The sequence below is a fragment of the Chelonia mydas genome, chromosome 2, assembly GCF_015237465.2.
Source record: "Chelonia mydas isolate rCheMyd1 chromosome 2, rCheMyd1.pri.v2, whole genome shotgun sequence".
NCBI lineage: Eukaryota > Metazoa > Chordata > Testudines > Cheloniidae > Chelonia > Chelonia mydas.
In genome coordinates this window covers 233,651,370-233,676,040 of record NC_057850.1, presented here as the reverse complement: position 1 = coordinate 233,676,040, position 24,671 = coordinate 233,651,370, and the positions used below count along the sequence as shown (strand labels likewise).

At 39.9% G+C, this 24,671-nt stretch overlaps 1 protein-coding gene across 1 annotated transcript in view; it reads left to right on the top strand.

The window, feature by feature from the left end:
• Positions 1-24,671, top strand: part of NRP1 (neuropilin 1) — a 133,008-nt gene that overhangs the window by 17,973 nt on the left and 90,364 nt on the right.

Here is a 24,671-nt window from a genome sequence, read left to right as displayed (position 1 = left end):
AGGTGAACACACCTTCAACGTGTTGAAGCAGGTAAAGAACTATTACCATTTAACTATGTGACAAGAGCGTTTGAATGGGCTCGCCATGCTTAATATCAACTGTGACATTGCACGAAAGCTCAATTTTTCCTCAATAATTTGTGCATTTACACAGAAAAATGCTAGAAAAGCATTTGTTAAATAAAAAAAATTCAAATTTATGTCTCACTCTTTTTTTGGTGCCTTATTTTGTTTTCATGTGTCATTTTTTATTTTTATTATGGCTAGGGGCCACAAAAGCCGGAAGTGGCGCGGACCTCTCTGGACCTCTGAGGGGGCCTGGTCAGACTAGATTATCATGATTGTCCCTTCTTATCTTAAAGTCTATGCGTCCATGTAAGTAGTCCCAATGAAACCAATTAAAACAATGGGACTACTTGTATGAGTAAAGTTAGCAGGTCTTCTGTTTCTAAGGCACAGTATAAATGTATGGTACTATACAAATTAATTAATAATAATCATTTGTAGCAATGGAAATCAGCTGCTTTCAGAACAATTTACAATATGCTACAAATTACTTTCAGGTGCTTACATGACAACAATTCAAGTTTAATCCTTTTGGACACAGCAGTTCATAAATCACCATAAATGCCATATCAGTTATTCTCAAGGATCTTAGTCTCTTACAATATGGGTTTTAAGGCACATTGCCATATGCACTGAGGAGTGTCAAGGTTAACCTCAATGTGGAATCCTCTGCCAATCTGTCATTGAGCCAATCATCTTCTACAGACAATTCTTTGATATGCTCATCTATAACTGGAGAACCAAATCAGCAATTTAGAAAAGCTTTATCTTGATCACCACATAGAAGCTGAGGCTTCTTATTTCCATAGTAAATACTCCCCTTTGCAAGATGCAAAATGGGAGGCTTATATTCCTCATTCTGAAAACACTGTCTAGAAGCAATGCTAGATAATCGCTCCATTTGAGTAGCTTTAGTTAAGTCCCAGAAAATATGCAAAGGTAGTTTTTAAATAAAATCTCTGTCTTTTTCCCCCCCGTTTCACAGCCATCTCCATAATCTGTTTTGAAGACAGAGACATAAAATGTATTAACATCGTACGCATATGTTCTGATTGCTGAGTGTTTTTTGACATTCCCGCAACCCCCCTGAGACTTTGTGTCACAATTCTATACACTTTATCTATTTGTATATTCATATCTGGGTTCTAATCCAAAACTTCTTTACATACATTTACAACAGAATTTAGGCTCTTCTCCTTCTATTCCAACTGGCAACCAACCATAATAGATGCACATTTCAATTTCCCAATATATATTCTAAAACTCTATTTCAAAAGTGAAGTTTTATATTGTGTTTAGAAGAGCGGATCTCTCTCTCTCTCTCTTTTGTGTGTCAGTGTGTGTGTGTATACTGATCAGCTATAGGATCACATTCAGCCCCTGATGTACGCAGATGCAGCTCCACTGATTTCAATGGAATTGAACCTGCTTGAATCAGGGCCAGATTTGGCCCTTGTAACATAAAATAACACAAGTGCATTACTCTTAATGGTTTCCATATTGTTTTATTCCCCACCATTACCCTGGATGATGCTCATCAAACAATTCAATGTCTTCTTTATCACACCTCTCCCATTTTATTTTTAAGTCTTTTATTATCCTTAAAGAGATTAGATAGTTTATCTATTATGTACTCAAGTTGCTTCTCAGCCTTCCCATGAAGGGCTTCATCATCCATAAAAACAGTGCTCCTCCCCCAACCTTTTCCAAGTGAATAGTTCTTCCGTAGGCCAAACCTGAATGTCCTGTCAATGGATGAACAGCCACCCAGTTGCCACTCTAGCATCAGTTTTCCAAGTCTCAGACTACCTATGGTGTCTATAATATTTTTATCACTCCCATCTTTACTACCTGTATTCATAGATTCCTTGTTGCTTTGTGTCTTTTCTCTTCTAAGGCCTGGTCCACAAAAAACGTATAACGGATTGAGCTATTTCAGTTAGGTGGTGTGATTTTTATTCCAATATAATTAAAGGAATACCACCCCTAATATGGATGCAGTAATACTGGTATAAAGGTGCCTTATCCCAGTATAGCTCTTTTTTTATAAATAAGGAATAAGCTATGCCTGTATAAGCACATTTAACCTACACTAGGGGGTCATACTGCTTTAACTATAACAGTTTCTAAATTAATTTAATTAAACTGGTTATATATGTGTATACATGTCCTCAGTTTAGCACAACCATAGCATCAGTGATATGCAAAGGCTTTTGATTAGCATATTAGTTTACTGTATTATCAAAAATCTGTTAATACTAATATGGATTATTTTTGTATTCTGTCACTTTCAGTAACAGGGCTAAAGTTCAAAACTTGACAGTATGAGTGTATAAAACTATTGGAAATCAAGTATTGCATCTCATTACAGAGAATATTGAAGCAAAGGCCAGTCAGAAGATATGATCAGCTTATTTTGATTTATATGTGTAAAGAAATCTAATTGAATTTCATGAAGCATAACTCCATTTAAGTCAATGGAGCTACACTGATTTGCATATTTCTAATAGTGAGTTAGAAATTCACAGTGGGATGAATAGTGCTGTGGGTCAGGGAGACAGAACATCTTTGTTGTGTTCCCAGCACTGCCACTGATATATTGTGTAATCTTAGGCAAGTCACTTGACCTATCTGTGCCTCAGTTTACACACGGATAATAATACTTCCCTGACTTACAAGAGTGTTGGGAGGATTCACTCTTAGAAAAGCTCTTTGAGAGCACTGGATGGATATAATATCATAAATAAAATTATTTGCCATTGTGTTGTACTTGTTCATCTTTTAGCTATTACATTTTGTTGATAACAATTTACTATTCTGTATAAATGCATGTGCCAATATATTGGGTTTTTTTTTTAAAAGAACAGAAAAGAACAGAAATCATATCCACAAGAGACATATCACTCATGATGAGAAGAATCTATAACAGACGCAGCACTAACTCGAAACTGAACGCCAAATGCAAGCAATTTCAAATACGTGCATATTGTCAGCATGAAACCAGTCCATTCTCTCCTACACAGAATGTCCCCCAAGGAGTAGTGAACCTAACAGCAGCAACTCTAATGGCTGTGTTCTCATGTGTGGAGGGGGAAAGGAGCACTTTACAGCTATCTTGGGCAGCTTTAAATTGTTCACTCTTTACTCGCTTTTTTAAAGCTGTTTCTAGATGGGAGCATAAGACACTAGGACTTTGGTCCTCACAATGCCTACTTTTGGGAGGGTCATGCCCATTCTTTTCATCAAGGGTGAAATCTGGGCCTCGCTGAAGTCAGTGGCAAAACTGCAAACTACTTCAATGGGGCTAGGATTTCATCTCTAGTGAACAAAATGTGAGCCCCCAGGGTTGGCAACTTTCTAATCACAAAAAAAATGAACACTCCTGCCCTGCCCCTTCCCTAAGGCCCCACCCCTGCTGTGCCCCTTCTCTGAGGCCCTGCCCCTGCTCACTCCATCCATCCCCCTCTGTCGCTCGCTCTCCCCACCGTCACTCATTTTCACCGGGCTGCCTCAGGGAGTTGGGATATGGGAGGGGGCTCCGGGCTGAGGCCGTGGGTTGGGATGTGAGAGGGGGTGCGGGCTCTGGCTAGGGGTGCGGGCTCTGGGGTGGGGGCTGGGGTCAAAGGGTTTGGAGTGCAGGAGGGGGTGTGGGCTCTGGGAAGGAGTTTGGGTGCGGGAGGGGGCTCAGGGCTGGGGCAGGGGGTTGGGGTGCGGGAGGGGGTGAGGGGTGCGGGCTCCAGGTGGCGCTTATCTGAGGTGGCTTCTGGAAAGCAGCCGGCATGTCCCTAGGTGGAGGCATGGCCAGGCAACTCTGTGCGCTCCCCCCACAGCTCCGATTGGCCACGGATGGTTCCCAGCCAATGGGAGCTTCAGAGCCAGCACTCGGGGCGGTGAGGGGGGCTAGGAGCCGGAGGAACATGCTGGCTATTTCATGGGAACCGGGGAGAGAGCCTGCCAGCTCCGCACCAAACGGACTTTTAACAGCCTGATCAGCAGTGCCGACCGGCACCACCAGGGTCCCTTTTCAGCTGGGTGTTCCTAGAGCCACCCATGTGCATCATTCTCTAGGTGCCCATTCCCAAAATGGTACCATGATGAAGGACACTTTCCTGATGTATCTTGCACAGTTTTCTATTAGTTTGGGTGTAACATGGTCACTTTCTTTCTAAAACGCACAGTGCATATAGTGAGTCAATAAGATCTATTTCAACTATTTAAACACTGATAAACACTGATAAATAATAAACTAAAATGCCATACATGAAGCATTGTGTTGTACAATCCAGCCTTTTTATATAAGCCTATACTCAGACACCTAACTTTATTGCAGACTTTTATAAATTTTCTGTTTAGAAAGCAGAACTCCAGCCTCTCTCTCTCTCCCTTTCTCTTGTGATGCTCACATTCTCTCCTCCTCTCAGTTACAAAAACTGTATCTAAAGTAAAATACTCCAAACTCTGGAAATGCAACTCAGTATTGACAGCGCCAAGCATTTGAAAATCATGAGTCAGACCTCAAAAGTCGTGAGTGGTGTAGAAATAATGAGACTTTTTGAAATATTGGGTTCTTTTCATTTGCCTTCTGGTACTGAAGGCTTTAAGGTTCACTTTTTCAAGCTTTTCTCTGCAACCTTGAGGGCTAGAAACTCTCTTTGTTTTAATTGAAAGCTAAGATTCTCAGGTAATAACATGATTCGAGCAGCTGATGCTTTAAGAAAAACACCAAATATCATGACACATGATAAAATCTTGAAAGTTGGCAGCCCTGGATTCTCATCAAAGCCTTAATTTGCCCACATTGCACCTTTAGGACCCAATTTTTACCTCAGTCACAGCCATGCAGCTCCCATTGAAATGAACAGGAATTATGCATGTGTTTTTCTGTTTTGTAGGGAGAAAAAAAGAGAATAATAAAAGAGATTAAAACATTAATCGATTGATTTCACTGTTTCTGTGTGTTCTTCCCCCACTGCATAGTCAAAAACTTACACAGCTAGAGTGAAATTCACCCCAGTGTAGAAAACTCCCTCAGGTCTAACAAACACCCCTTCTATTTTATTTAATCTAGAGGTGTAAGTGTAGCACAGGTACTTCTGCAGATCCCTTCCACTGGGGTAAATTTTACCCCTTTCAATATTACAGAAAGATAAACATCACACAGCTACTAACAAACATTGATATTCTCCGCTCCACATTGTGCTGGTACAAATCCATTGAATTCAATGAGATTACACCAGTGAAAACCAGTATGACTGACTGATAGTGTATATTTACACTGGGTTCTAGATCTTTATCTCTATTACCTTCATTGGAGCTATGCTGCTTTTCACCAGCACAGGTTCTGGCCCTATATTGCTAAACTTAGTGGAAATTTTGTAATGATTGCTAAACCAATCTCAAAGTTATTCTTTAAAAACCAATTAGATCATAATTCCCGTGTTTTTTCATTTTTATTTATTTATTTTTCATCCCACCTCCCCAACTCAAAAAAAAAAAAAAAAAAAGACTGGAAGCTAATACTCAGTGAGGACTAACCACTTTGAAAGTTTCCATTTGTCAAGTTCAGCCATTTTTGAATCCACACAGAAAGAGTCATAAGGTCACATCATGCCATCAATTGTTAAACAGATCTCCCCATTAATTACAGTAGAGAGTTCTGTTTAAAAATCAGCATCACAGCAGGACTGTAGGAATCTTTTTTACAGGAGGAAAAGAATTATTTTTACCTTTCTGCAACTCAGAAAGGGATTAATAGATTTAAAAAAAAATTCTAAAATTCATCATTGAGTTTGGGGGCCAAGCGTATAAACTTTCACCAGCAAAGGACAGATTTGCAGAAACCTATGAGATGTGAAAATGGGATTATGATGGGAGGGTCATTATTTTAACCTCAACTACATGCTTCTCTACCAATGAAATCCCTCTCTTTCTGTTACACACACACCCCATGCTCCAAAATAGTTCGTGCCAGAACAATATTAATAATTTTCCAGGTGAGTACAGACGGGGCATGAGTGAGGCTGTCATTTATATGTTCATATGTTTTCTTGTGTGTGTGTGTGTATGTGTGTGTGTTGGTACTGAAAAACATAACCTAGCGATATTACTTGTTCATAGGGCTGGTTGGAAAATTTTTCATGGAACAGTTTAGTTGAAATTGTAACATTTTGTGTCGGTTTTGATGGGGAAAGGTTGACATTTTTGTTTCGACTATCACTTTGATTTTATTAAAATATTAATTTTAGTATTATATTATACTTTTATATAGCATTTAATATTATATTTAACATTTTCATACACTATAAATGGCATAATTTAATTAATTGAAATGATACTGTCAAAATTAAATGTTTCAACATGATAAAAGGCACTACTGAAACGAAATCTTTCAATACCCATCAAAACAAAATATTTCAGTGCTCCTGAATCAATTTTTGTGTGTGTGGGGGGGAGGGATTTTGTTTACCAGGAAATTTCTGAACTTTTGCTTTTCATTCTGATTTGGAACAAAAATTTTAAAGAAATTTCAGATTTTCCCACAGAACAGAAATTTCAGTTCCCGACCAGCTCCACTTGTGCCTTAAAAATGAAAATATTTACATAGCTCATGCTTTATGTTAAAAACCAACCTTGGTTTCCTTCCATTTTTCTATTTAAAAATACATGGCAATACTATTGATTTAATTTTTATTTCTAGTGGTGCCCACTATGTTAGGTGTTTTCCAAACACTCAAAGATGATTGCCTCTGCTCCAAGGAGTTCTCAATTTATGGAGAGACAGAGAAGCAGGTTAGGGGAAGGGCGCACAATGGGCTCTGTACTAAGGCCCTGATTCTGCAAACATACAGATGAATAGCTTTACCCATATGAGTTGTTGCAATGACAGTTTTAGTGTGTTTTCTCTGGGTGAGCTGGGGTGGATTATAGCATGTTCCTCCAGCAAAGCATTGAGGATGTGGCATCCTAAACTCCCATTATTGTCTAACTAGGGGAGAGGGAAGAATCACTTTTCTTGCATGGATAATTTGGGAGCTATGAATCAGCCTGTTGTTTTTACTTAAGTAGTGTACAGAGAAGAATTCTGTAAAATTAGGCTTCTGCCTGTTTCTCAGGCAGCTGTAGATTTTCCCCCTGCAGCCTCTCTTAATGTGAGTTCTTGGAAAATTCCAAAGATATACAGTCATAACTATGCACAGCAATACTGGGGAGTCTGATTTTGTACAACATTAGTTTTGTCAGTGATTCTAGTGATGCACTACCCAGTGTTTCAGGGCTAAGGATCCTCAGCTGGTAACCAGAGAATTGAATCAGTAACAGAACAGATAGACACATATGTTCTTGAAACTTCCACATCGGAACCGAAATGAATTTGTTGTTGTGGCATATCTACAGGGAGTACTTTTTCCAGACGTTAATAGGCATTGTTATCTGTTGGTTATGCAATCTTCAGTGGTATGTGTTCAAAACCATTACAACCTCCCTCAAGAAAGTTTTAAAGCATAAGTGTGTGGGGGGGGGGAGGAATATGAGACATTTACTTCCTGAATAAAGCCCATGTCTCACAGATAATTAGGAATTATCTGTCAAGAAAGCTCCTTAACTGACTACAATAAGAAAACACATTCCAATTTTTGCTTTTTGTGGCTGTCTCCTTCCTTCCCCCTTCTCTTCCCATTCTCCTTGCATTTTCTAAAGGGGCTTTGTTATAGGAACTGTTATGTACAAGTCAAACACAGATGAAAGTAACTTTCAATGGCTGAGCAGCACCCTCCCTTCACCTCTCCACCCAGTCCCTAGATTGCAACAAACATCTGCCTATGTAAACACCATGTCAGAGTCCAGCAGAGACATTTTATGTGCATTGTTTCTCCAAAATAAATAAAGGAGGCACAGATGATATGAACTGGATGTAGACATCCCATTGCTAATAACTGAGCCATGTTTGTAATTGCTAATAGCTAAGCTGTGTTTCAGCATGGGAACACTGTGCTAGCTGCAGTGTAGATCTGGCCTGAATAAAGTGACACAGATGGTAACATTATTTCATGTTTCTTTGGAGCTGAAGTGGAAATTTCACTGGGGGAAAAACACCATGATTTCACGAGCACATCTATGTTTGTTTCCAGTTATTTCTGTAATACTGGCAATATTGGCATGCTTGATCCATGATAAATGTCAATGCCACCTTAGGAATTCACTGTTAAGAGGCTTCTGTGAAGTAGGTAGGCATTTATTTAATCTAATAAAGGAAAGAAAGCACCTGGAGGTATTTAAGAGAAGAATTGCTTTTTTCTTCCCTTAATAGGGATAATTGTCCCATTTTGATCATATGCAACAACTAAAATACAAGTAGCCAATTTTAATAAATAACAGTGTAAACATTACTATAGCTGCTATCTTAGGGCTATCCTGAAGTCCTTCCACACCTGCATCATAAGAGAACAGCTAGTGTTTTTGTTGTCATTCTCCAGAACACAAACAGTAGGCACAGCCACCACACAAGCAGACACGCTGTGCTCAGATTCTTGTCAATGTACATAGACTGTGTGCTTATGCGTGAATGCCCAGCATCCTTCACACCCACATGCACATCTGCTTTGGCACCCTGGTGAGCCAAGCGGGGTGGAAATACATATCGCAACTTTTGGTCTGACTATGTCGACATGGCTGAACAGAGATTTTTTGCAAAATGTTTGTAAATCTGGCAGAATATCAAGGATAAAGGGGGCAGCAATTAGCTATACTTGCCACAGGGTTGCCTCATTTTCCACTCCAGAGTAAGAAAAGTATTGAGATTGCTCTTCTAAAATATAAGCTTTGATCACATAGTGATAAATTTAAGATTCATGTGGTCCATTCTTCTTGGGGGAGACTACATTGGTTTGAGCACGGGGTTGGACTAGATGACCTCCTGACGTCCCTTCCAACCCTGAGATTCTATGATTCTATGATACAGTCTTATTTATAACTTCTTAAGTCAAGCTAGGCATTGTGGGCCTGTCCCAAAGCCCACAGAGATGCATAGACTTCCATGGGCTGTGGATCAGAGCCTATAACCATGGTGAGAGGTCACTTTGGATCTTGACGTGACAAGCAAAAAGGTGGGGTTGTTCTTTGCATGAAGTGACACAGAACAGAGTTCAAAGTGACTGGCTTCCATAGAGGAGCTGCACAGTGGTGAAGCATTAGTTTACAGTCAGACATCTTCTCTTGCAAAACAGATAATAATAGGGCATGAGAACATGAGAGTCCATGAAAAGACAGGGAATGGAAAATTAGAGAGAATGGGAAAAATCAGAGGGACATATAGCATGGACCGCCTAATTCAGAAAACACAACCTACATTCTTGAGGTCCTCCTCAGTCTTTACTCAGACCAAACTCCCGTTAGTTTCAATAGCATAGGTGAGAATAAAGTCCTGATTCAGCAAAGTGCTTAAGCAGAAATTTAAGTCCCATTTGATTAAATGGGACTTCTCATGTCCTTAGAGTTATGTATGTGCACACTGCTGAGTCACGGTCTTAAACATCCTTTAACTAGAGACCAGGTTCCTTTAATCAAGATGGAGCTTTGCATGCAGGGACTTGTGATCTTCACAGTCCATACCTCTGGACTGAAGATGAGATGCTGTAAAAAACAATTTTCATGGGACTACTCGAGTGCTTAAATTTAGGTTAAAAACTTTTCTGAATCCGGGTCTAAAAGATTACCTGTCTTAGCCCTACTTACTGGGCCCAAATCCTGAAGTTCTTACTTTGGCAGAACTCTCACTGGCCTGAACACATGCAAATTAAGTGCAGTCTTTGGGCTCCTGGGAAGTTGTCAGTGCAACCCTACTAAATTAGGTTACAGTGTTGATGCCTTTGATTTAACAGTAGTGAGTTCCCTAAAAGGAATCAGTCTTGAAAGTGCTGTAGCTTAAAAATCTGCTAAAAAACCCCATGTACACTGGATTTTCACTTAGCAAACTGATTTGTTAGTCTCTCCACACTCGTAGTATGTTGTGACTGCTACAAGTTAAGTAGCATCACAGAACATTTATTAGTCATGATGCCAGGATTGCCTTTTGCTTAGATTTTAACAAAGCTAACGATGCAAGCCTAGCCCAGAGTTGTCTTGTCTTTTTACTGAAATAATATTTTTCTTGAAAAAGAAACAGATGCCAGAGTGGTCTTTTGATCAGAGAAAAACAACATCGCCTTGAAGGGAATCTTTCCTGTTTATCACGTTACTGCTTTGAAAAAATGCTAGCCTGTTGCAGAGCTAGACTTTTTAACGTACAAGAAAAGGGGCAAAACAGGATGAGGCTACGATGGAAACTGTATATCACAGGAACTCAGAAAGACCGGAAGTAACAAAAGAAATAGAAATTCTTGATTAAAAGTATAATTGTACGAGTTTGGGCAAGAGGATAATGACTTTAAAATGTCAGCCTTTGTGCCTGTTCATAATGATAAAGCTATTAAACCATACATACTGTACTTATATTTGTTTCTCATAACAAGTCATTTAGTATCCACGTCAATCCTGTCCACTAAAACCCTAAAGTATTTCTGCTGCTGTAGTTTCAAACCCCAGATTAAAAGCAGGGCTAGTTAGAGCAGTGCCAGCTAGAGCTGCTGCACAACAGTTAAAAACATAAGAGATTCTATTATAAACCCCTGTTTTCAGGGATTTTAAAATGACCCATAAAAATTCACTGCCAGGATGAAATCCAGCCAAAGAGTGAAATATTTTTAACACAATTGGTTAAAGAAAAAAAATCAGTTTGGTCTTTTAGTAGTTTCACAAGTACAAAAACACTGAGACTTTTCAATTTTTTAAAAAAATTTTTTTGCATGTCTGACTGAAAATTAATTTTGTTTTCAAAAACTAAGTGTGGTAAGAACTTAGCTCTTAAAACAATCAAATCACTTGTGTTATTTCAGAAAACTAATTAGAACAGAAATGGCCACAACCAAGTCATTTAATTTAAAAAATTCTGCTGCTCAGTAAGAACTTGATCCAACTCACTGAAGTTCAGTGGCAAGGCTCCCATTCGCTTCAGTGGGACTTGGATCAGGTCTAACTTCTTCATAAGAAAGTTAAGCTCAGAAAGAAAAATTAAGAGCCCAGGCTTGCAACCAGCACAGTCAATGGGACTTGTACCATTGACTTCTGTAGGAGCAGGAGTAGTCATCAAGGATATAGGGCCACTGGTTTAACTCAATTTACTTTGATGGAGTTACATCAACGGAGAATTTGACCCAGCATGTCAGTCTGATTTTTGAATATTCATTGGTTAACATCCCTGGCCTTGCTTTCAATGTGTGTTAATCAGTGCTGCAGTGCTTCTACTGAACCCATACTATAGGAGATAATTGTGTTCATGTTTCCAGACTTTTAGTAACATGTTTTATAATTTTAGGCACATGCTAACAGAGGAACTAGAGAATAAACTGTCATTACCAGATGGTTCAATGTTTCAGGAAAAAAATGTTAGAGAATTTTGCAGCAGCTTCCTTGACTTCTACCCAGCAGGTGATATTTATGGACTGTTTACAAGTTGTTCACATATGGCATTCTAAAGAGGTTTGTAACTTTTATACTCTGCTATCCAGTTTATTTATTTTACGAAAATCCCACTCCAAAGGTCAGCCATGTGCTGTCTATCTTAGCAACTTCAGGCTTACGGGGAAAATAGGAATTTAATCCTAGTATGGAACAGCTAAACAAATGTGCTTTTAAGCACTGTAGAAAGATTTTCATGCCTGTTCTCATGTCCCTTAGATCGTGTATACCTTGGATTTAGGCATCATTTAAATGAGAATGCTGCTTAGCCCCTCTTTCTAATTCAAATTATACATTTATGTCCTTTGTGTGAAAATGTATGTTTTGGACACTGTTCAATTCCTGTGATAGGGGGCAGGAACCAACCAAGTGAGCAAGGATTATGTCAAAGTGAGTGAAAAATACTGAGGTGATCAAAGTACATCTGTTCTTCAAAATGTTAAGGAGAAACCCTATTGCCACCTCACTGCTTATGAGTGGGGGGGCTCATCTGACATCTGAGCTAGGTGTTGGGGCTTCCATGTCTGAATTCTCTCTGCCCCATCCATAGCTGGGGTAGATTTTACACAGATGTTCTTAGTTCAAGAAACCTTGCTCTAAGGGCCAAACACAGACTTACTCCTTGGCTTTCTCCTTACCCCATAGCACAGAAAGGGATACATTTTAAGAAGGATAGATGCAGTTTCTGACCATGTTTTACCCCACATCCTGAGTAGCTGCACTTCTAACTACAAGATTGCAAGTGAAAATCAGGTAATGAGATGTGCCCCCACAGAATGAACTGTGCCTGCACGCAGGGAAGCCAGGGTTCAGCCCTGCTAAACTCCTACCCCAAAATGTCATCCTAGCTGGGACTCAGAGTATCTCAAGCCAAATAATTATTATTTGTGATAGAAGGCCAATGTGAAGATCACAGCAGAGTTGAAAGATTGGGTCTCTGGAGAATTACCTTAAGCAATGTATATATTCAACAAATCATGTGTAAATCTAATTTCCCCTGAAATCTATTGAGATTATATCATATGATAGCTAATATTAGATATCCAATAAGATAAATTAAATGGGATGAACAAATGAGGGGTTTTTAAACTGTTGTCTGGCTTCCCGGTTTTGGAGTTTCTGGAGTGCGGGAAATGAGGCTTTCTACTCATGAAAGCTGATACTTTCACCTCTACCATAACAAGCAAGCATCTTTCCTGCTCAGGAGGACAAAACAGCTAGACTGTATCCAACAAGATGAACCCAACTCTAAAATACACATTCGTTCAAATCCACACATTAGCATTATTAGTAAAATAACAAAACCCATGTTTTCAAGTTAAGTTATTACACAGAAGGATTTGTTTTTCAGCTGGTAATGTTTGGAAGGCTTATCTGCTTAGGAACAGCATCCAGGAGCACAGATCCTCTTTACTCTTGAGCTTCTAGTACATACTCCTTAGAAGCTGGATATATGGTTACATGTAGAGATTACATACGTCAGGATGGCAGGTTCTAGTGTCCTCTGATTATATGTAGATTTTATACAAATAACTCAATATATGTTTGCAAACTACACACTTTTCATTGGAGAAAGACTGCTGAAATTGCATTTCAACCACATCATGTAAGATGCAGATATTAAAATACAGAGTTCTACATATTTGTAAATTCTGCTAAATCACTCTTTCATTTTAAACTTTGGGGCCAAAGTGTAAATCAACAGAGCTCCACTGAAATTAATAAAGCTACACCAATTTACTCCATTTAAAGATCTGGCCCTAGGGATCAGAATGCCAGGCAGAGTTTTGCACACACTGGATATGTGTTCTGATTATAGTCCTTAGGTTACTGTTTTGCCACGGGTTCTTAAATCAACAATTGAACTATGAATAATTTTCCCCAAGTGTAATTTTCTTCACACACAGAAATAGAATCTAAGAATTAAATTATGTTCTGACTTACACCCTGTGCAAACCTATAAAAGCCAATGGAGCTTCAAAGGGTATAACTCAGAGCAAAATTTGATGCCACACAATCAGAATTTTTAAATTCATTAGCAAAATTTGATAGGTTGCGTGTTGGGTAAAGTAGTGCACTGGGCCCATTGTGACAAGGCTTCACATTTCATTTCCCACACAGGCAAAGTTCCAGTGACATGAGTGGGAAGTTCTCTTGTGCAAGAACTGTAGGATCAAGGTCCATAGTATGCAAAAGTTTCACAACATTCAATTAACCTATGGAATTCATTGCTACAATAAATAATTGAGACCAAGAGCTTAGCAGGATTCCAGAAAGGTTTAGATGGATATACAGAACATCCTCAGTTACGTTAGAAAGGATACAGAATAATATAAGGAATATAGACCACCCCCTGCTTCGTGGTACAAACCAAACACAGCAGATGGGGACAGGAAAAAAAAGTACCCTCTGAGCAAGTTATTTCATAAGTGCCCTGCTGGAATGTCTTCTATTTATGCGTTTATTTTAGCTGATGATTTAGATTTGTATAAACATTAGGAAAAGGCATCTACCCACAAGCTCTTGGTGTCTTTACCATTTAGTAAAAATACAGAAATTTGCAAACAGAAAAAAAATCCCACTCCACCCACATATCTCCACCCTTACTTCATGTATTCCAATCTTCTGTTCATCCCCTCTCTGCCAAAGCATCGGAAATGACTCTGTAGTAGGTTTACATCCTTATTGTGTGAATGAGTGGTTTTGGTGTGCGCTTTTCTTTTGTGGTTTTTGTGCTTTAGAAGATGGTAACTGTGACGCTCCTCAGGGCCGTGAGTCACCTTGGTGCCACCAGCGTGTAGCATGAGAGAGTCTTGCCTGTGCCAGGTGTGAACTCCCTAAGACAACCAGCCTCTCAGCCACTCAAACACTCCTGCTGCACCAGCCCTGCCTTTGCCCTGTAGGTTGACAATAGATGCACCCCAGCCCCCGAGTCCCTTCAAGGTGTCCCCCTGTGGTACCCAACCCCTGATCACTGGACACCCACAGAAATCCCAGATCCTCCATTCCCAAAGGAACTCTGTACCCCAGCTTACCAGCTTTACCTTAGCCCACTGCTCCTGTATAGTACACAGCACTTGAGTTCAATTATAGTAAAACAAAAGGAAATTTACTTTAAGAAAGAATAGAGATTCAAAAAGAAACAAGTGTGAGTGATGGAAACAAATGGCTACCTGCAAAGCAAAATCATAAAATGTGAACTAGGGCCTACACTTACTAATAGTTACCCAGTTAGTTTCCTATCTAATAAAGTAGATTCTCACCCCAAAGTTCAGTCTTTTTGTAGTGCTTGCCAGCTCCAAGGACGCAGTCTTCGGTGAAGTACCCCCAGCTCATCAAGGTACCTCCTCAGTGAATGGATCCAGAGTGTCTTTCTTCACCCTGTGATGTACTGAATCAGCCTTTTTTCTTTATTCCCAGGCAGGGCAATCCCCTCGCTGTCATATCATTCCTCTTCACTTCCAAGTGGTTTCAATGACTGGAGTTGGTCTTTGATCATTTTCAATTGACTTTTCTATGTTGGTGCAAATGAGCAATACATTGTAAAATCAGCTAGCCAGGAAGGGATGACAACTCCTTCTAGCTTGAATGGGCCACCATCGAGACAGATTATTTTCTGGTGACTCACTTTCACTCCAAGATGATTAGGGCATAATTTTCAATATAGTTACATTATTCCTTAAATATTACCTCTACACACACCTTGCAATGTTTACCAGCATCAAGTTACAAGCTTCCAGTAGAGACCTCACATGCTCCGTTTTAGTGATAGATACAGTGAAAGCAGTGCATTAGCGTGGCGAGTTTGTCAGGTCTGAGACAGGACTTGCTTGTAAAGAACAGTGAACCCTTTGCCAGGTGCACCAATGGGCCTCTGTGTGACAATGACGACTTTAGGGTCAAATTAATCCCTGGTGTAACTTTATTTTCTTTGGTTGAATATGAATCAAATTCTGATCTTGCTTATAATGAAGCAGCTACATGGGCAATGAGGCTCCAGCTGTGTAACAGAAAGAAAACTATGGCCAAATGAGCATATTTCTCTTTTCCCATTAATTGGTTAAATGTATACCTGACGAATGACTGTCCTGACAATCTTGGACTGTGGCCTGTATTTCATGTGACCATATAAACGAAGGGCAAGTCATAAAACCTTTATGGAGTAAGTGGTCTCTTTCTCTTGGACAGGATGCCAAGAGATGTGTTCAAGGTGTCAGAGTAAAGGTCAACATGGCAGCAAGTATTCTGATAAAAGAGTTCTAGCATGAATTCCTGTTTCATATTAGAAATATCGTTTGATAGCAGTGAAGCTATTGTACTTGCTAAAGGAAGAAGTAATGGAATTAAACTGCAGCAGACAACATTTAGGTTAAATATTATGAAAAATGTAACTATGAGATCACTTAAGCAAAGAGACGTTGTCAAGGGAGATATTCAAGGCGAGAAGTGATGCTCTTTTATCAGGAATAGTTTCAAGAATATTTAAATAAATCTATCTTTTATGCACGGGGGTGGACAAGATGAGCCTCTAGAGGTTCCTGGCAAACCAAATGAGTTTGTGAATCTAAGACTATGGCTGTACTGCATACTCCTTGCAGTGGTGTGTGGGCACAGCCCCCTAGCACAGGTATAAATACCAGTGGAGATGATGAGGCACTGCTTAGACAAGTAAAGATGCCTGAACTCTTAAGGTATGTACTACATGGCTCTCTACACAACCAAGCAGTGCCTCCCCTGTCCACACTGTTATTTTTAGCAGTGTAATGTCCCATCACCTCCCTGCTGCTGGAGCCTTTCCCTGCCACAATAACAGGCTTTGGCAGGAGAGAAAGGCTCCAGCGGAGAAAGGCTCCCCCACAGCCTACCCCATGCCAGAGCCTTTCCCAGTTGCTTGGAGCTATGCACCGCAGTGTGGACACACATCATGTAGCTATAAATATCCTACACTCTGCCACCAGTCGTGTGCAGTATAGACATACCTTTACAGACAGTCCACACTGTAATATGTCTGTACTCTTAAAGTGGTGCATACCGAAAAGAGGTTTCTTCAGCTTCATCTCAAATTGTTAAATATTTTAAATGTTACTTAAATGCAAATACATAAAACTGTTAATTACAATCTCCTACACTAAATCTGACCTAGTGAAAACATAATGGATAAAATACCTCCCTGGGATTACTCTACTGAGGTTAGTAGAGTTACATTAGTGATCCATCTGACCCAGTGTCTATGATTTTATATGTTGTTTTCACTAATTTTATGTCACACTTTAGTTTTTCAATGTTTTGGCCCTATTTTGCGCAAGCTATGGACCCAATTCTTCTCCCATTGAAGTCAATGGGAGTTTTGAGGTTGATTTCAGAGAGAGAAGGGTCCTCTTACCTAGAACCTAGTAACTGAAGTTCTTATTTTTTCATAAGATTTCATCTTCAGATTGTTCAGACTATTTTTTGCCCTTCCACTAAAGCAATTAACAACTGTGGTAAGAAATATTTCTCCTATCTGAGAGCTGCTTCTCCATAGCATAAAATTCACCATTTGTAAGTATTATATCCAAGTTCACCAAATAAAAAAAGCAAATACATCAAAGCGTTACTGGAAGTTACTTTGGAGGATAATTTATGTTAAATTAATTTTAAAAACCAGATTGTATTAGTTAAATCTCAGTTCCTGATTTGTGCTGACTAAAATGGCAAATCAGCTTAATAAGGTGTTGCAGAGTTATTGCCTTGATAATAGCTGAAAATTTGAACTTGGCAGTTTTATGGATTGGTTTGTGTCTGAAAAGCTGAAGGCTTTTAAAAGTTCTGAATAAAGGTTGCTTTCTACGGACACCTATGGAGTACCTATTTATAAAAGCACCCAATCATTTTCCTCACTAAAAGTGCTATTGGCAAAATAAACTTAGTATTTAATCCATAACTTGCTATGCGCTGCACTCTACAGTGGCGCACACACAGGGAACCAGAAGAAAGAGATCAAAAAGGCCTTAAAAATGTCAGGCAACAGGGCCATGTTTGAATTATTAGGTGAGATGCTCTCTTGCTTTTAACAATAGCAAGGTGTACCTCAGAGCTGCTTTCCCCTCTACTTTTTATGCTGTTTTTTTCTGAGGGGTTATTGCAATAAGTGCAGAAACTGAATTTCTGCTTGTTACAAAATCACTCTGGACAACATATGAGCTACTGCTGAAAGTATGAGCATACGTTTGTAAATCTTAATGTAATATTCCAAGGTATTTGAAGCATGCACAAGTTGCAGGATTTGTGACAGATTCTTAGCCAGTACTAACTGAAATAAAATTAATTTGACAAAAGCTGGAAACCTGTTTTAGGTGATGTTTATAAGACCAGATAGAATATAAAAGGGCTTATCTGAAATTATGTTTAGTGATTCAACTTTAAGAATTGTGCATTTCTAATTCACCTACAGCTACAAAAGAATTTATCACACACAACATCAAATATAGTTATAACCTTATAACCAGAGTTATTCATTTGTTGTTTATGCTGCCTTAATTGCTGTGCCATAGATACTGTCCATGGTTGATGTTATATTACAGATAAGTAAAACCTTTCACTAATGCTCCAGATCAGTTCAAAACTATTAGGGCTAGATTATTAATAGTCCCACTGGTGTTACCAACATGAAGGCTGTACAGTCTAGTTCTTAATGTATTAGATTAGCAAATCTGTACCTAATACTGTTATTATCTCAAATTTTGAAAGTGCAAAGAGTTTTTGCTGAATATAAGAGTGGGGAAGAATTTGAACTGTGCCAGCATTTTAGATGCTGTTTCATTAATGTGTCTGGTTTGCATTTGTGGTGGATATTTTGTTTAAAATGTTGTGAAGCACCAACCATTTGAGACTAATGCTCTAAAATGGAAAGAAATGCAAAAAAACCCTAAAAACAAACAAACAAAAAGCTCTGCATGTATGTGACAAGTCCTGAAACATAACAGTTTGTACAGTGCTTGCCAAGTACAAATTTGTGAGTGTGTGTGTGCAAAGAACGCAGGATCAGGCCCTTGATGTGGACAGCTTTTGCTTTTTTTAAAAAAAAATCACAATTGGCTATTTTCAGGGTCCTATTCCTAGAATGCTGTTTTTATATGCTTACCTTACATTGCGCTCTTAAAGCAAAAAGGTAGTTGGGGGTGCAAAAAAAAAGAAAAAGAAAAAGAAAAAAAAAGGAAACAACTATATTACCAGAGTGGTTTACATCCCTAAGGTTTAAGGGCACTGGGAGACACAATATGTACCAAACAAAAGCAAGCTAATCTCTTTATGTTCTGTGTTTAAAGGGAGACAACCATACTTGTTGACAAGAATTCCAAATTCAAAATGATTTGCAGAAAGGCAGTGATGTTGTTAATGCCTCTGCTTCGTCTGGTGCTGCCCTGGGGTGTAAATGACAGTGACCCTGATTCCCACATGCCAAGTAAAAGGAAAGCCATTTTAATGTAACAGATGCATGAAAAGACTAGTGAGGAAAATCATTAACTGTGCAATGTGTGATATAAACTGAAGAGGGGCAGGATCAATATGGGAAACAAGTATGAGAATTAGCAGCATCATTAGTCAAATCACAATGTTTTGACAACTCCATGTTGTGTATGTAATCTATACTGTACACAAACTTGGTTAAGGCTCATGTGCAACAAGACGTATTTACAATAAACTCATTTTAAAAAACTGCACCATTCCCATACTATGTAAATGCCAAATATCAAAAGGTGAAATTGATCCCCCAAGCACAAAGCCTAGAGTCAGACTTTAAGTAGTAAATTCCTCAGGGATTATGGAAGGTCAATTCATCTCTGTGGTTCCTATTCCAGTTTAGTTACCGGACTATTGGCCATAGCCACTTGTCCCCTATGCAGAAAGTTGGAGAGACATGACCATTTTTCCTCTCACCCCTGACCTCAGGTGCCGGAAGTGTCTGACTTCAAAGAGGAAGTCTTCTGAGTGCATACACCTGGTTGGTTCATGAAGCCCACAGATAACACTAGTATGGATATTCTGTTGGCATACCCCTAAGCTCAGCCTTCATAGCTGAACTGGGTTTAATACTGCTGAGAGTGACAGTAGAGTCCTCTATGCTAATTTGTACCTCAGGCATTTCAATGTTCATGTAGATGGCAACTCAGACCCTCTTGTGTAAGACCTCATGACCCTCACACCCACCATGGGTTTACACCGGAAAGAGTCAGTCCTGAAACAAAACAAAACAACCTGAATACTCTTCATGATAACTAAATTTCCATCCTTGGGAGTTAAGGGATGCACAGTAGCCTCTTTCCAATGCCTGGGGATTTATATACAGAACTCTTATTAATACTAATGGGAGTTTAAATCCCTGCACATCTAAATAAGACTATACCTCCAAGCATTTATGTATTATGAGAGATGTGGTAATGGTGGTTATTACAAGGAGGTTTGATGTCACTGGAAGGGTAACGCAATACTTGGTGTTGCAAAGAACATTTTAAGAGAGAGACTCACAAGAAGGGTGTAATGTTTCAGATTCCTTTGTTCTCCTTATTAGTTATCTACTTGCAAAGTTAGAAGGTTTAAGGGAGAACTAAAAAGTCTTCGGAGCAAGGATGCAGTAGCGTTAGTTATACCTAAAATATTTACAATTAGTGCATTCAATTCTAGCAAAGTGTTTGCTACTATTGCATTATTAATTATTATTATTATTATTTAGCTCTAATATAATGCTTTTCATCAGTAGTTCTCTACCTGCTTTACAAAGGAGGTATCATTATCCCCAGTTTACAGGTGAGAAGACTGAGGCACAGAAAGGTGAACCAACTTTTTCAAGGTCACCCAGCAGGCTAGTGGCAGAGTTGGGACTAGCACCCAGGTTTCCTGAAACCCAGTCTAGTGCTCTATCCACTAGTCAGCACTGCCTCCCATTATTATTGTTGTTAATATTTATTTACCACAGTATTACTTATAGACCTCAACCAAGTCTGAGCCCCACTGTGTTAAGTGCTGTTCAGACACAGTCCTTGTCCCATTACAATCTTTGTTTAAGATAAGGCATAACACAAAGCTGCATTTTAAATAGGTATCTGACTGTTCTGGGTTCCTCCCTACCCAATAGCACTGTTTTATTAGTGTGGAAGCAGCATAGAGCTCTAACACTTGCAAGACTTAAGATCCACAGAACTTGTGGCATCCGTGCAGAAAGACAGCCTCTCTATGTTTTCTCCTCAGCTTCCTTTCCCCTGGGCAGCATGGATCATTAGAAGTGCTATGGCCATTGGCTCCCAATCTGTGGCTGCACACAAACTCTCTCTGAGAGAAGCAGCAGCTGTCAGGAGGAAGTCACCACTGCTCTGAGCAGCAATACTGCTAATGGGAAATGTGATGGAAATAGCATAACTTTCCCACAACATAACGTCACAAAGAATTCATGCTCCCATCTTCCTTGCATTAGAGGGTCTTCCATGGGCTCAGGGAGGAAAGGAGTGTCGTCAGATGTTTGGCTGCGTGTGTGTTCTCCCTTTCTGTTGTCCCAGCTCTGTGCAGATAGCTGGCACAGCAGATTTCGAGCGAACCACCCAATGACCACAACATCCATTAAGGTGTGAAGGTGCTTGGTCTGGTTTATTGTCAGCAAAGCATGGTCCTAGTTCCCTGGATCAATGTCTACAGTTACACTAGCACATGTATGCCCGTGACAATTGACGCAGCTCAGTCAGTGGCAGGACTTTCCACTACCCCCTCGGCTGGACAAAGACTCTCCCTCTGAGATACATCTTTATATGCCAATACCAACAAGTTATGTATCACCCTGGACGTATCAGGGTGCCACCCATTGCCTTGTACCTGTAGGTTCGATCAAAACATCTGTATCTATCATGCTGTCATCCTGACCTTATCTTTAGGATGGTTCAGTTTGTTCCTGTTCTGTTTGGGGAATGTGCTGGTATCAAGGTGTTCTGGTACCACCTTTCTGGAATATGTTTGTGTATATATTCTTATGCCTAGCACTACTTAGGAATGTGTGTTTCTGCAATATCAGCCCTGTTCTTGCTAGATTCTGTGAGCAGGACCTGCCTCTTGCTCGCTTAACTTTGCTTTATATTAGCAAGTTTTGACCATTAGTTTAGCTCAGGCCACATACCAGGCCTCTGACACAAGGGCTTATGTCTCAGGCTCTCTTCCTACTACAAGGGGGACAATCCTGCATGCCTCCTCTCCCCCTCCTTTGCTATTTTTGAGTGTTTCCTAGTGAAATTTATACTTTTCATCTGTTCTGTGCTCTGCAGTGGAGGTGATGCTAGGGCATTAAATATTTCTTAAAGTTTCATTGAGATGTTGCTATGGTTCCAAAATTAAACATATGGCAACCATGAAGAGAAGGGGAAAGATATTTCATAGCATCTGACTTAAAAGAAGATATGTGCAATAAATGTGGAAAAGCTGAAATAGAGGATGTAATATGCCAGATATGCCAAAACTGAATTACACCAAGGATGTATTTGCCCCAGTGTGTTGTTGCTGTGAATCAGACAGAATTTTGCCTCAGTTGTATTTGATCTATTAGCCTGTACAATTTCTCATTCTATTGGTACATTCATAATTGCATAAATAGGGGAAAGAAAGAAAGAAAGAAAGAAAGAAAGAAAGAAAGAAAGAAAGAAAGAGGCCCACCTGACTTTATAATACCCAGGAGACTAAATTAGGGTTGAAGCTAATGAAGATGGTGTACATTTAATTTGTTAAAGGAGTTTTCTGCATGTGCCTGGGGAGGTGGGCTATTACCATTTCAGATCTGTAATAAAAAACAGGATCTTGTATCTTGGAACTTTTTACAATGTCACAAATTGAGGTTATGTTACATTGTAAAACGTTAAAGGGAAATACACAGTAACGCCTAGGCTACATGGCATGAAATAGATGAGTTCTTCAGATAGAAAGGAGTTACACATGAAAGGGAAAAAAAGTTTCGGTATCTGAAAAGTAAGTTTGTTGTTTTCTGAACTGAATAAAACAATGCTTAGGTCCCCCTCCTGGTTATCGAATGGTTTATGCTGAGCAAGAAATCAACACACGTCATTTGAAACTAAGATTTTGAGCTTGGTTACTGTAGCCATCAGTTTGGGATATTCTAGACACAATGTACAATGAGCCAATACCTGCTCATTGTATACTGTGGCTATAATATTCAGAAACTTAGTCGAATATTTAATTTCCTGAGAAAACATTTTCATAATGACTGGCACTAGAAAAAGTGGTTGGAGGGTTGTTCTTCACAAGCCCTTTGATTTACACACAACTAAATAACTACATTTAACTTCAACCACTCGCTGAGTGATGATCATTTTAGAATTGTAAATCAAAATCTGACCTGCACTGTGGTGGTACTGATCTGCACCCCGCCACACCAAGAAGGACCTCAGGAAGGATTAGGCCACAGGGGGACTGTGCAGGCTACGCTATCCTGAAAGATTCCCTTTTTGTAGCTGTACAAGTCCATTGGCCAGCATAAGAGAAGTGAAGGGCATTGCCCCACCTCCTCCCCACCCTGCCTCACATTGTTTTGAGGTCAATTTACACTCATAGAGGTGCATGAAAGGAGGAGTAGTTCCTGCCTTCTCCAGAATGGGTAGACTACAGTCCTCTCTGTGCAAAGTATAGCGGGAGTACGGGAGGTACCTCACTCCTTCCCCCTTGTGAACTTTCACCTGATCATGGACAATTTGGCCCATTGTATTTAATGGCATGTTTGCCATTAAATGTCATTTGTGTCTGCTTGAGTTAGTATGTTATTTACTGTAAGTGCAGAGGAAAAGGGATGCAGTGCTTAGTATGAGGGGGTTCTAATCTTTGTTTGGGACAATAGAACTAGCACAATAGAAATATTAATAATTAATAGCCAGTATATAGACAAAGGAAAAACTTCAGGTTTTTGATTATAGCTATATTTGAAACAGAATCAATCATATCTATTTATATCCATTTAATTGCAATGGTCCAGCCAAATGTAGGTGTGGTGATCATTTATGTAATGGTTTATTGCTTCTCAAGAGCCCTTTTATTATAGTTACCTAATGAAGATATGGCATCCATCTCCCATATGTAACAAGAGACATGCATTTGTAACATATCACTGTTTGTAATTAATTGAGATAATATAAATCCCTTTTATATTTGAATAATGTACTAATACAGGGCCCTGTCCCACTGTCCACTTCCCTGAATAGACAGACATTGGCATGCAGCAGATCCTGGCCTATTAGATGAAGAAGGGGACAGTGCCATCTCAACAGCATCATTCCTTGCTCACTTAGACTCCACAAAAGCCTCTCCCTGAGAACTGTACAGTTCTAGATCCACATGTGTGCAGGCTGCCAGGACAAGGATGGAAGAGGATGTGGCTGCGGGGAACAGTTGCTTTCCCCCAAAAAACCTGCCACTTATTTGTGGGTAAATTAATGCTGACTATGGATTCTCTGCTTCAGCAATTACAAGATCGGGGGGATTCCAGGACAGTGTAGCTCCAGCTAGAGTCACATTGTAAGGGAACTAGAGAGAGCAAAGCAGGGGTGAAAGTAACTTAAAGGACTTACGGTACTCCGGAGTCCTGAGGAGGAGGCAGGGCCTCAACTGAAAGAGGAGTGGCCTCTACTAGAAGAGGTGGGGCCTTTACAACCCCCGGGCCCTTTAAATCAGGATTTAAAGGGCCCAGGGCTCCATCTGCCGCTACTGCAGCAGAGCTCTGGGGCCTTTAAATAACCATTGGAGCCCTGGGGGCTCCCGGCTGCCAATGCTACCCCGGGGCCCCAGGCTCTGGCACACACACAAGGAGATGCGTGGATTTAAAGGGCCCAGGGCTCCCACTGCTGCTACCCGCCAAAGCCCTTTAAATCACCACCCAAGCCCAGGGGCTGGAGCCCTGGGGTAGCTTTAAAGGGCCCGAGGTTCCCCTGCAGTGGTGGCAGCCGGGAGCCCCTGGCCCTTTAAATCACTGCCAGAGGCCCGCTGCTACCCCAGGGCTCCAGCAGGGCTTGGGTGGTGATTTAAAGGGCTTCGGA